The following is a 12,743-nucleotide window of genomic DNA, read 5'->3' as shown; positions in this document are numbered from 1 at the left end:
AAAAAAGAATTCTTCTGTTGTATAACATAACATACGCACTGAACGTAATTCAAGTCCTGTATGGACTTTCTCCAGTTTAATAAACTTCGATGTCCAAAATATATAACTGTGGTTCTTTTCTGGCTCAAATAATAAGTGGACATTACTCATAACTAATTGTGTGTGTGTGTGTGTGTGGGGGGGGGGGGTGACAAGAAACCTGTGGTGGCTCTGTTGTACAATTAGAATCTTTAGTGGGGCAAATTGAAACTCCGCTCACCGTTTTGGCGGTGCTCTCTGGCGGTTCGTGGTCCACATTTTCAATCCTTGGTTCTTGCTCTGTAGTTGTTGTTGCTTTTGAAAGCTTAGGTTTGAAAAAAAAAAAAACCTGTTGCCTCTTCGGTCCTCGGGTGGTTTTGGCTAAGCAAAGCAAATACGGTGCTAGTCACATTATCAGTTCGGAAAACAATTTCGTGATGATGTGCGCCCAGTGCAGCTGAAGAAGCGATGCATACACAGCGAGTCCATTTCTCTTATCCAATAGTTTATTTTGGCGGTATCTTGTAACTTAACTCAAATGCTCTTTATCCAAATAAAAACGAACCAAAAGACTCAAAAACGTATTCACAACGGAACAAACAAAATGAGTACATTGCTTTCAAGCACAATGCACTAAGCCATGGTCAAAAACTGTTTTGCCCTCCTAACTGCCAAACCTTGTGTCATGATTAGCTCTGATTTTTAAGTGTACCGGGGCTGACTCCAGGTCAGTGGAAAGAAACGTTTGGCTGCCTCTTGTGGCAAGGAGTAAAATTACAATAATAACACAAATAGGGTATATGGCTTATACAAATTTTGACTACCGTAATTTCTGGACTATTGGGCGCCCCTGATTACAAGCCTCACCCAGTACATTTTTAAAGGAAAAACCATTTTGTACATACATAAGCCTCTCCTGCCTATAAGCCGCGTGTGCCCACTTAGTAACAAGAGACATTGACAAAGAAATACAGTTTTCAAAGTTTTAATAACACACCATAACTTTTCGTTCCAAACAGCGCCGGCAAACACGGCAGTTATATAGCAGCGGCACGGAAGTTACTTAGCATCAGCATGGCGGTGCAGCACTAATTGTGCTGGTTAATAAAAACATAAAAGTCTTTGTTAGCAATCTTCATCTTCCTCTTGTGCATTCAAACCATGGAAGTCTTCACCCTCATTGTCGGATATGAAGACGCTCAGATGCACTTCGCCACGCACGTACTCACTCAGTCTCTCCTTCGCTGTTGCCTTCAATGTCTCCCATAATGAGGCAAATTCACTCCCAGCCTGTGCCGTCCTCCTCGCGCTTCACGCTGCCAGGCTCCCCCGGCAAACCTGTGCAAAAGCTGCTCTTCGCATACGGCGAGTCTTGGCAAACGATCTCTCACCGCTCGTCATCAAAGCTTCCCATACAACTCGGATGGCCAATTTAATTTCTTCTAGCATTTTCCATGATGCAGGTCTGCCAATTCTACTCATGCACAAAGACGAGGGTCCGCCACCTCTATTCATGCACAACGCACAAAGTTAAACTACCGGTAATAGTCCAAACTAGCGTCTTCCTCGACACATATATTCCACGTGTCTCACTCCCACATTCTATGCTCGAGCGCCCCTGGCGGCCTCAGAAAAATACACAAATTGGCCGCATCATTGCACACGCCGCAGGACCCAAACTGAGGGAAAAAAACAGCAGCTTGTAGTCCGGAAATTACGGTAATTGTAAAAGTATCTTTTTTTGTTCATTTAATTCATTTTTGTTGTTTGTTTTATTGCTTTACAACTTTTGTATACAATTTTTACTGGAACACTCTTAGTTTTCAAATCATATATAGGAAAGTCAATTACATGCAATGACACTTTTCGGCCACCAGGGGGGCCTGGCCCCCTCGGCCCCCCTGCAAACTCCGCTTATGCCCAAGGAGTGGCCGTCCACCACAGATGACGCCATGAGTTCAGCGCAGAATACTTAAAGAGGTAAAAAAGAACTCTAGAGTGTCTGCTAAAGACTTACAGAAATCACTGGCGGAGTCCAATATCCCTGTGTACACATCAACTATATGTAAAACTATGGCCAAAAATGGTGTTCATTGGACGACTCGACGGAGGAAGCCACTGCTGTCTAAAAAAAAAAACATTGTTGCTCGTTTAATCCTCGCAAAAGGCACTTGGACAATCCGCAGAAGTTTTGGCAATTTATTTTGTGGACTGATGAAACCAAAGTTGAATTGTTTGTATCATCCTCACCCCACCGTGAAGCATGGTGGAGGGAGCATCATGATTTGCTGTTTTGCTACGTCGGGGCCTGGACAACTTGCAATCATTAATATAAAAATGAATTTAAAAAATAAAAAAAATGAGGATGTTTTCGGGGAAAACCTGAGGCTGTCTGTCAGACAGCTGAAGCTAAAAAGAGGATGAATGCTGCAACAAGACAGTGATCCAAAACACACAAGTAAATCAACTTCAGAATTGTTTCAGAAGAACAAAATGCACGTTATGGAGTGGCCAAGTCAAAGTCCAGACTTGAACCCCATTTATATTCTGTGGCATGACCTAAAGACATGCGATTCACTGAACTATTAGTCCTGATCAATGTGCCAGACTGATCTACAGCTACAGGAAGTGTCAGGTTGAAGTTATTGCTGCCAAAGGCGGGGGGGAGGGCACAAAATATTAAATGTGATGGTTCATTTACTTATCCCCTCTCCCCTGTCATTGTTTGCATACTATCCTCATTAAAATATGAAAACTATACAGTACTATAAATGTTTGGGTGGTTTTAGTAAAAGCAGACATGTTTTCATCTGTGTGATTTTCACAAAAATCCGCTCACATTTGATGGTGATTTTATGCTGAAATGTGAGAAATTCCAAAAGGTTCAGATACTTTTTCATACCACTGTAGTTGAGGGTGTAACCAGTGTATTTATCTTTTTATTCATTTTATTTTAATTAATTTTGCTTTTAGTCATACTGTACCAATTTATATATACATTATAAAAAATATATTTTAAAAAATGCAATAATGATTAATAATTAAAGAATATTTATATTATAGGCCTAACTGCTAATATTTCAGTTTTTTTTTTTTCATGATTAAACTGTAAACTTTTGAATAACTGTCCACTGTAGTGACCACTATCCCTGAAAGGGTTCTTGGCATTTGCATCAACGTTGATGGGGAAAGATGATTCTCGAAAAGAATCTGTTACGAGCGTGATGACAGAACAAACTCGTATCCCAAGGCACAATTGTTTGTTATTGAATTTAAAAAAAAAAAAAAAAACTCGCGTGAGGGAAAAGCCCCCTTCTCCAGGTTCCTGCTCATTGTTCACTTCTCCCCATTTCCTCTGGGGAAATTTCCAGCTTTGGGACCGGGACCTGGACTAGGATAATTACTGGAAATCTCCATGGGGGCAGGGGATCCGCTTGACCGTCAATGTGCCTTTCTTTGGCCCTGATTGGGACGTACCAGCGACTCTGTTGCGCCGCCATTGGTCGAAAACCACATCAATCTCGTTACATCCAGGTCCCCCCTAAGTTTGAAACTTTTTTTTTTTTTTTTTTTTACGAGAAGGCATCGGGTTACAACTAAACGAGCTCTGGCAACCGAGCCCACTCTCGGCCGAAGGAAGAAAACAGTCTTTGAATAATTCACACATCTGTGCCCGGCCCACGGTTCCAGGAAGAACAGGAAAAGGAGCACCCGAGACGATATCAAGCCGAGACACAACAAGCAAAAGGCGGGCGAACATGCTGTGAAACACCGTTCCCCGCCTCACCGCGAGTGATGAAGACCAGATAGAGAGTTGAGATAAGTTTGTCTTGTATCCGACTGGGGAGAGAGCAAGGTGAGCCCCTCGTCTCGAACGCGTCATGGTCGAGCGGGTTTTAATGTAACATTTCATCAACAGACCTTAAAGGCCTGCCTTTGTTGAGGTCGTCAAAAGTCGACCGCTGTCAAAATCAAAGCCACTCTCGACACGGTCAATCAATTTAAACGGGGGTTTTGTGACAGGTTTTACTGTTGACGGTAGTTTGTTAGCATATAACTCAGGGCATGATAGTCAAGTGTCGTTGCAATTTCAATTTAGCAGTTGTTTTACTGCAATTATTGGTGCTAAGGTCATACTGCTTTCCGTACGACATGCACGCATTTACACTACATTGGCTGTACCCCAGAACATCCTGTGAGTTAACTGTGTGAATGTTGAAAAGAGCCAAGTTTCCACACTATTGCGTTTGTGTGCCAAACATTTGTTTCACAGAAATGCAGTGGAGCAACCTTTTACTTTGTGGGTGCTGAGGATTTAGCATTTACACTGAACTGTTGGGTGTTGATAAAGTTTGTATTAGTTTTCATGCATAATACGTTTTTGTGTGGATGCTGAGAGTCGAGCATTGGCACAAATACCTTTGCAAAGTGAAAACATTTTATTTTGTTGACTGCCAAGAGTTACGCTGTCACATCAGTACATTGGTTTCAAAATGTTTTTGGGTAAATGATGAAAGTCAAATGTTTGTATTAAGTCATCTAACTGCCGTTGACAGCAATGGATGTCCAGTCTAGGCATGTCCCAATCACATATTTTTGCATGTGAGTCCAAGTCTCATCATATTGAAGGTCTGCCGATACAGAGTCTCGATCCGATACCTCGGAAATGTATTAAAAGGGATTAAAAAAAAACCTGCATCCAAATGTCTTTATTCCCCAATTTGAGCAAATCTAGAGTATACCAACATTATAGCCATATAAAAGGGTAATTAGTACAGCAGTGGTTTCAACAAAGTGGTGGGGGGGATCAGTCGTGTAGTACAAAATAAGGTTCCAAAAATATCACAATTACATTTTTTGCTTGATGTAAATAAACTTTTATTTAAAAAATGATAAATTGAGCTATCATGGTTTTGATTTTCTTGACTTTTCTGCTGGCTTTGGACATTTTCTTTGTTATATAAAGTTTGTTTCAGTTGTTTATAGAGGTGTTCGAAACTTCCGATTCTTAGATTATTAGCGGTTTGGCCGTGGAATATTCGAGAACAATTCTCAAACGTCCAAATTTTGATTATTGAAATATGTCAAGTAAAACAGAAAGAAAACTCAGTCAGTGCGGTCTTCAGGACGCAGTGAGGAATGGACTGAGAGTAAACATAATGCTTGTCATTATACGGGTAATGGGAATGCTAACTCACTGCTTAACTCTTGACTCAACTCATGCCGCTAGATATAAAACAAAACAACAACAACAAAAAATAATAATACCTGACTGCTGCCAACAGCTGCTACAAACTACGTCCACATAATGCTACGGTAGATATCACATGTATGAAGAACTAGATGTGAAATGACAGACTCGGCGGCGTTAGCAGCACATGTATAGAAAACTAGATGCAAAATGACAGACTTGCTGGTGTTAGTAAACAGCCGCCATCTTAAAGCAGTAGACTTCCCTGGAAGGCTGTTGTAGCGAACCTTCCAAGCGAACCTAATTAACTTTTTATCTAAAATCCTCCTAAATCGGCAAAATCTTGACTTGAATCTATCTTTAAAACTGTTTTAAAACTTTCACATGTCGAAAGTAGACAGAAGGGAAATTCTGGAATAACGGGAGCAATTTTAACAACTTTAACGATTGATTCACAACATTAAATTAATTCAATGTAGTTTAAAGCTGCTGATACAGAATGGGAACTTGAGTATTTTATTTACTGTTTTGAACTGTTAGCTTGATACTGAAATAGTCGTTTATTTAAGCCCGAGAGGCTTTTTGTACAATTTGTGTAAATAATGTATGAAACATTAAAAGCAGCTAATAGCTTGGGGGAGAGGGTGGCGGGGGTCATCAATAATCGATTTATAATTGAATCGTAGCCTCTGTATCGTAATCGAATTGTTAGGTGCCCAAAAGATTCCTCTCTCTAGTAGTTTATGTATGTCATACACAGCAGGGTAAATAAGTATTTAATCAAACACTAATTGTAAAGTTCTCCCACTTGAAAATATTAGAGAGGCCTGTAATTGTCAACATGGGTAAACTTCAACCATGAGAGACAGAATGTGTGTGGGGGGGAACAACAGAAAATCACATTGTTTGATTTTTAAATAATGTATTTTCAAATCATGGTAGCAAATAAATATTTGGTCAGTACCAAAAATGTACCCTTTGTTGACAATAATGGAGGCCAAACGTTTTCTGTAACTCTTCACAAGCTTTTCACACACTGTTGCTGGTATTTTGGCCCATTCCTCCATGCAGATCTTCTCTAGAGCAGTGATGTTTTGGGGCTGTCATTGGGCAACACGGACTTTCAACTCCCTCCTCACCCCGTGGCGTCAAAATGATAACAAGAACGGTGAGCAAAAATCCCAGAACCACACGGGGGGACCTAGTGAATGATCTACAGAGAGCTGGGACCACAGTAGCAAAGGCTACTATCAGTAACACAATGTGCCGCCAGGGACTCAAATCCTGCACTGCCAAATGTGTCCCCCTGCTGAAGAAAGTACACGTCCAGGCCCGTCTGCGGTTCGCTAGAGCATTTGGATTATCCAGAAGAGGACTGGGAGAATGTATTATGGTCAGTAGAAACCAAAATAGAACTTTTGGGTAGAAACACAGGTTCTCGTGTTTGGAGGAAAAATAATACTGAATTGCACCATACCCACTGTGAAGCATGGGGGTGGAAACGTCATGCTTTGGGGCTGTTTTTCTGCATAGGGACCAGGACGACTGATCTGTGTGAAGGAAACAATGAATGGGGCCATGTATCGAGAGATTTTGAGTGAAAATCTCCTTCCATCAGCAAGGGCATTGAAGATGAGACATGGCTGGGTCTTTCAGTATGACAATGATCCCAAACACACAGCCAGGGCAACAAAGGAGTGGCTTCGCAAGAAGCATTTCAAGGTCCTGGAGTGGCCTAGCCAGTCTCCAGATCTCAACCCCCTAGAAAATCTGTGGAGGGAGTTGAAAGTCCGTGTTGCCCAACGACAGCCCCAAAACATCATTGCTCTAGAGGAGATCTGCATGGAGGAATGGGTCAAAATACCAGCAACAGTGTATGAAAACGTGGTTAAGAGTTACAGAAAACGTTCGGGCTCCGTTATTGCCAACAAAGTGTACATAACAAAGTATTGAGATGAACTTTAGGTATTGACCAAATACTTATTTTCCACCATGATTTGCACATAAATTCTTTAAAAATCAAACAATGTGATTTTGTTTTTTTTCCACATTCTGTCTCTCATGGTTGAGGTTTACCCATGTTGACAATTACAGGCCTCTCTAATATTTTCAAGTGGGAGAACTTGCACAATTAGTGGTTGACTAAATACTTATTTGCCCCACTGTATATACAATATCCTTATACCTCTGGATGATTTTGTTGATTGTAGCTCTTAACTGACATTGCGTTATAGACATCAAATTTATTTCAACAAGGAAGGCTGGCTGTGAATAATCATTTTCAGTGCTACTGACGCCTGTTGCTGTCACTGGCAGCCAATGAGATAATGGCCAGAAACTTTACTTTGTGAAGACTGACAAACAAGCAAAATCAGTTGCAGTGTGCTAAAAACCTGTTGATTTGAAGGGAGAGGCACGCATACTCGCCCTGAGTGAATGTCAAAAAGTTACAATCAATCAATCCTTTTGTGTCAAAACTATTTTTAGGTGAATGCACAAGCATTCACTTAGTCTATTGTGCATCCAGTTTTTTCTAGTGTTGCACCGATACCATATTTTTGGCTCCTGATACCAATTTCGACACCCGGCTGTATGGTCATTTCTGCAGACTCACTTGAATCGAATATAATTCTATCATGGCTTGCTCATACACTGCTATATCATTGCTTGGTCATACACTGCTTATCCAATTGGCTGCCCGTGATGGCACTAGATGTATACCGGTAATCCATTTTAAGTGGGAGGGCTTGTAGCAGTTCATATTGGAGCACCGGCACGTTATTGCTTAACTCCGATACCGATGATGTAATTTTAGTGCTGTATTGGTACCGATACACCAATGCAACAGTACTATTTTCTATGTGAAGGATAACTGTCAAGCATTCATTCTTGCCTTCCAGTAGCATTTTCGCCTTTATGTTATTTGTCATTCATACATAACTTTATTGGAATGCATTCTGAAGGTCCAGGGTTTCTGTGCATCACAAAGGGATTCAAAGACCTTAACTTAAAGAAACTGTTCCGAAGGACTCAAAAATGCACATTTTCATGATTTGTGAGATTACTGTAGTACTGCCAACTGTTTTGTCTTGTAGTCTGCAATCAAGTACTTTGTTTTTCATTTTGACTTCTCGTTTCTCAGCATTTAGATGCAATTTCTCAAAGGATTGCGCATCCTAGGGCAATAATAAAATTTGATTATGCCAAAAGCTCAATTTGAATGTGATAGATCTAATGTGTGTGACAGTCTTGATGTATAGGGCCAATCTAAGGAGTGCTTGGAGCAGATGTCATGTTTTATTGTTTTCTCGGGCATGTGAGGGGACCTGTCAATAACTCTGTGCTTTTTAGATGTTGACTTTGAGGGAGTTTGCTTGATGAGCAAGCCTTCCTAGTTGTTCCAACATTAAACAGTATGTCACTGTCAAACAGTTTTCCATATTTCACATTTATTCATATAAGCTTGGGGGGCAATTTTTCAGACAATAGATGAGTCACACTGGATTGGACAGCAGCAAGAAAAGATGCATATTTGTATTGCACAAGGGCGTCATGTTTCACATTAGACGTTATGAGGAGCTCACACGAAAAAAAAAGGAAATGCCGAAAAACTGTGGTTCTTTCAAAAAAAGTTTCCTTACATTCAGTGGCAGGCTTGCTAATTTGCTGCGTGTCCACTAATGCTAAAAGGCGGAGACATATGTTTTGAAAACACTGATATGTTTTGTAACACATTGCAGTGTTTACAATGTAAAGCTTCTTTCCAGAACAAGGCTCAAGTGTGGATGAATGGCTTCACTGTGCAGCCAGGGGGTCTGGGCAGCTTTCAGCCCACGTTATCTTGCACAGCCGCCGCCGCAGACATGTCTGATGAATGATGACTTAGGATCAATGTTTTGGACTTAACTTTTTGTATTACCTGCATCAGTGGTTGAAAGAGTGAGGAGTTACTACCTCTTTCAATTTCCCAGACTTTCGTTTCGTGTCTTATTGTTTTTAGGGTTAAAAAAAACAAACCGCCATGAGATGGAACAAAATAAGTTACCAACTCATTAAAACACCTGAAAATAGTAAGAATTCGGAGCAACAAGTGCTAGCTTCAGTTGTCTAGTTGGATACTTTTTAGATAATATTAGGGCTGCAGCGATCGAATATTTTAGTAATCGAGTATTCTACTGAAAATTCCATCGAATAATCGGATAAAACATTTTTTTTAGGTAAAGACCAATTATAAATATAGATGAGATAACAAGACAATTCACCTAATGTTGAACCATTTCTAGACTATAAAAGTATTTATTTTAGATCTACATTTTGGAAAACAGCCAACAATTGTATCTGAAATGTGACTCGAAAAATAAAACAACAAATTCTCTGCTTTCACTCAAAAAAACTTAAGACCTTATTTGTTACCTAAAAATTTCATTGTTTGATAACACACATCACTTAAAAATTAAGTGTTTTTTCCACATGTTTCAATTGAATTTCCAATTGAAAAGCTATTTTTAAGTTTTAGTTTTAAGTCTAAATTGTAAGGCCTGATAGTTTTTGCACTGCTCAAAATAAATGAATGATACCTGCTGTATTAAAGCACATTAGGCACCAGTACTACTTGGCGTTTTATCCATCAATGACTACGGAGCTAAAATTGACAGTTAGCTTTATTATGTTTGTATTTTACACCCTCATCACTCTACAGTAGGGCTGCAGCCATCGAATATTTTAGTAATCGAGTAATCGACTGAAAATTCTATCGATTAATCGAGTAATCGGATAAAACTTTTTTTTTTTTTTTTTTTTTTTTTTTTAAGGTACAGAGCAATTATAAATATACATGAGAAAAGACATTTAATCTAATATTGAACCATTTTCAGTCAATCAATGTCTTTATTTTTTATGTAGTTGTTGAAAACAGCCAACAATTGCATCTCAGATGTGACTGCAAAAAATAATTCACTGCTTTCACTCAAAAAACTTCTAGATCTTATTTAAAAAAAAAAAAAAAAATCTTACCTAAAAATGTAATTACGCTCGATAACACACATCACATGAAAGCTACGTGTTTTTCCCACGTGTTTCAATTGAATTTCCATTTGTGTCAAGCTATTTTTAAGTTCTAGTTAAGTTTTAAGTTAGTCTAAACTGTAAGTACTGATAGGATTTTGAGTTTTTGCAGTGTTAAAAATAAATTTATGATACCTGCTGCTGTATTGGAGCACATTAGGGATAGGGACCAGTGCTACTTGGTGTTTTATTCAGCAATGACTACTGAGCTAAAACTGACAGTTAGCTTTATTATGTTTTAATTTTACACCCTCATCACTCTACAGCGCTGTGTTTTTACAGATTAAATAAATAAAGCCTGTATGGAAGACACGTTAGCCACGCATCGACAATGGTCATAATCAGTAGAAACCTAACCTAACCTAAGGTCTAACGTTACTTGAGCAAGTGACAGTAACGTTATATTTATTAGCGCTGAGAAGTGTACTGCTTAAAGATGGCGGCTGTTTACTAACGCTGCCCAGACGCGGCCGAGTCTGTCATTTCGCATCTAGTTCTAAATGCATGCGATATCTATGAGACGCATCGGACACTACCTGCTACCGCACTAGCATCATGCGGGCGTAGTTTTTAGCAACGTCGGCGTAGTTTGTAGCGGTTGTGGCTGCAGTGTTTTTTTTTTTTTAAATTGCTTCTTCCTCTACGCACGTGACGTCAGCGCGCTGTTCCGCATTAAAAGTAGTCCGGGCAAAACGTGATCCTTAGAGCTGTCAAAATTAAACGATTCCTCGAGGTGAATATAATTACTCGGATCAGTTTTTAAACTCGAGTTACTCGAGTTGCTCGAGTATTCGTTTCAGCTCTACTCTACAGCGCTGTGTTTTTACGGATTAAATATAGCCTATTTAAAAGACACGTTAGCCACGCATCGAGAGTAGTCATAATTAATAGAAACCTAGCCCTCCGCAGGGCTAACGTTACGTTAGCAAGGTTGAGTAACGTTGATCTTATTTATTAGTGTTGAGAAGTCTACTGTTTTATGATGGTGGCTGTTTACCAACGCCGGTGAGTTTGTCATTTCCCATCTAGTTCTATATACATGTGATATCTACAGTATGAGACGCATCAGACGCTACCACTGTGGCATTATGTGGGTGGGGTTTGTAGCAACTTTGGCGTAATTTGTAGCAGCTGTCGGCTGCAGTCAGGTATTATTGCTTTTTCTTCTACGCACGTGACCTCAGCGTGTTGTGCCGCATAAAAGTAGTCCGAGCAAAACGTCATGCTTAGAGCTGGCAAAATTAAACAATTCCTCGAGGTGGAGAAAATGCCTTGATCAATTTTTTAAATCAAGTTACTCGAATTATTCGAGTAATCGTTTCAGCTCTAGATAATATTATAATTTTAATGGACATAAGAGCATTTGGAACTATTGATTCACCATGAATTGAATCCCTCCATTTTTCAATACCGCTTGTCCTCTGTAATTGAAGCAAAAATAGAAGGATAATTTTTAAGTTTAACTGGCCATACAGTAATACAATACGTGTCAGTTTCCAATTACTCCATGACACTTTTAAAATTATAAAAGTGGCGTACAGTTCAGCGGATGTACCATTAATCTGTTTATTTTAGATTTCATCCATGGTCGCTTTTAATGAGCTTTTTACTTTATCGTTATTAATCTTGGATTCGTGCTTGCGCTTCCTCGTTGTCCAGGCACAGCATCATCCTGGAAGACGATAAATAATGATGCGCAATAATGACCCATTAAGTCTAAATAGAAGCTGGTTGGTGGGTCTCCTCTGAATCATTGTAGATGCTCCCCTCGGAGCGGCTTGAGGAACAGGACAATAAAGTCACACCACCGTACTGTCCCCATGTGGTGATATCATTATCATTAAAAGCTAGAAGGTGTGAAAGTGCTGTGGTAGTAACATTTGAGATATAGTTGTTTGAGCTGAGTGCAATCCAAGGTAACTTATTGACCAGACAAGTAGAGGTGTTTGACCCAATTTTACTAGCTTGCTAAGTTCAGCAGCTGGCCTCCAGTTTCCCTAGAAACTCAAAACACTCTCTCAAACAAGGTCCACTCCATTGTTTGGAACTGAACAAGAAAGAGATGGCAGTCAGTTCTCCATCACTCCACCCTGTTTGGTTAGACAAACGTATCAAAATGTCGCCCCGGGTCATGTTCAAACATAGATTTTTGTATTTTTTCTTTCAACAATGGTATTCTACTGAGCTGGTCCAACTGACACTGGTTTCATCCATTTACACAAGAGGTGGGATTCAAGCTTGTAAAAGTAATAATCAGTTTATTGGTGATTCAAAGACATACGAAATGAGCGTTACAAAAAGTTGATGATTGAAAATTCTATGACATTACAATATGAGTGTAAAATGATAATAATTTAAAAAAATTTCCATTCTATTTTTTTTCATTGCAAACAAAATAAATGAAGATATTACTACCAAAGCATCTGTAATTGCAATCATTTTCTGTGAAAAATTATCTGACAGAATTGTA

The 12,743-nt window shown here is 39.4% G+C and overlaps 1 protein-coding gene across 2 annotated transcripts in view; it reads left to right on the top strand.

Annotated features, from left to right (window-relative positions):
• Positions 1-3,388: 3,388 nt before the first annotated feature.
• The window catches only part of tnfaip8l1 (tumor necrosis factor, alpha-induced protein 8-like 1), a 58,245-nt gene continuing 48,890 nt past the window's right edge, over positions 3,389-12,743 (top strand). The window contains exon 1 of one of the 2 annotated variants that reach the window (XM_057841293.1): positions 3,389-3,874. The gene's annotated coding sequence lies outside the window, so the exon portion shown is untranslated. Of the gene's footprint in view, positions 3,875-3,907; positions 4,214-12,743 lie in introns of those variants that run through there. The other variant, XM_057841295.1, reaches the window with a different exon arrangement.

This window comes from Corythoichthys intestinalis, chromosome 7 (genome assembly GCF_030265065.1).
Source record: "Corythoichthys intestinalis isolate RoL2023-P3 chromosome 7, ASM3026506v1, whole genome shotgun sequence".
Classification (NCBI taxonomy): domain Eukaryota; kingdom Metazoa; phylum Chordata; class Actinopteri; order Syngnathiformes; family Syngnathidae; genus Corythoichthys; species Corythoichthys intestinalis.
Note: the sequence above shows the minus strand (reverse complement) of the source record. Positions and strands in the feature narration are given on the sequence as shown.